At 29.5% G+C, this 1072-nt stretch overlaps 1 non-coding gene across 1 annotated transcript; it reads left to right on the top strand.

Annotated features, from left to right (window-relative positions):
• Positions 1 to 660: 660 nt before the first annotated feature.
• Positions 661 to 779, top strand: LOC113550738. The gene has a single exon (XR_003405049.1). It is a non-coding gene; the product is annotated as a 5S ribosomal RNA (ribosomal RNA).
• The last annotated feature ends 293 nt before the right edge of the window (positions 780 to 1072 follow it).

Genomic DNA, 1072 nt, shown 5'->3' with positions numbered 1-1072 from the left:
GTATTTTTATATATGTATCTATTTGAATGTAATAATTAAGTAAGCAAATCGTCAAATCGATACCTAATCATTAATTGGTGACTAGTCACTATTCAGTACTCATTGAATGTAGAGGCATTTTATTTTTAAGTAGGTACATCGTCGTTATTTATAAATTATTCTTTCGAAAAATATCATTACTCGGGACTCAGTTTATCTAGCACGTTAAAGTTTTCCGGACTTAATTTACCTATAGCCCCAATATTCATCCAATTATTTGGGACTCAGTTTACCACTCCCGACAAAAACTTTTCTAGCCCCCTCACGGTGTTTACTTTTATTTAAAATATTTTATCAGAAATTTTAATAAATATTTTAATAATTTTAGTCACATACTTACATATCATAGTAGAAATTGAAACGTTACCCAAGTGGGCATTCATCATTATCTGTCATCATCATTGAAATTGGCTAGCATCGTGCAATTTTGGGCCAGTTTATTTTTCTAAATACTATATTATCATTGTTATATTATATTATACTTAACACAAATTGAAATTTATTTATAATTTATTATTCGACATTAGTAAGGGCAGTAAGGCATTATATTACAATGTATTTAAATTTAAATATTCTTTTGATTACGATATTTATTAATTATTTTTTTCAACCTTTTATCTCGCCAACGACCATACCACGTTGAATACACCAGTTCTCGTCCGATCACTGAAGTTAAGCAACGTCGGGCGTAGTTAGTACTTGGATGGGTGACCGCTTGGGAACACTACGTGCCGTTGGTTTTTTTTTATCTTTTGTTGATAATATTTATTTCAATTTTAACTTAAAAAATGTAAAGATATTTTTGTTGTTTTCATGTTGGTTTTTTTACCATTTTTAAATTGCATAATATAAAAATATTTTTACCTAACCTAACCCGTTAAGCCACAAACCCTCAACGAACTCATTTTAGGTTCATATATTATTATACATAATATATATATTATAGGCAATGTGTAAGTTCCGACGAGCCGTAGGAATAGAAATATCTGACTGTTATGATGAGTAATCGAATAGGTACTCATTAAATGGTGGG

This window comes from Rhopalosiphum maidis, chromosome 4 (genome assembly GCF_003676215.2).
Source record: "Rhopalosiphum maidis isolate BTI-1 chromosome 4, ASM367621v3, whole genome shotgun sequence".
NCBI lineage: Eukaryota > Metazoa > Arthropoda > Insecta > Hemiptera > Aphididae > Rhopalosiphum > Rhopalosiphum maidis.
Note: the sequence above shows the minus strand (reverse complement) of the source record. Positions and strands in the feature narration are given on the sequence as shown.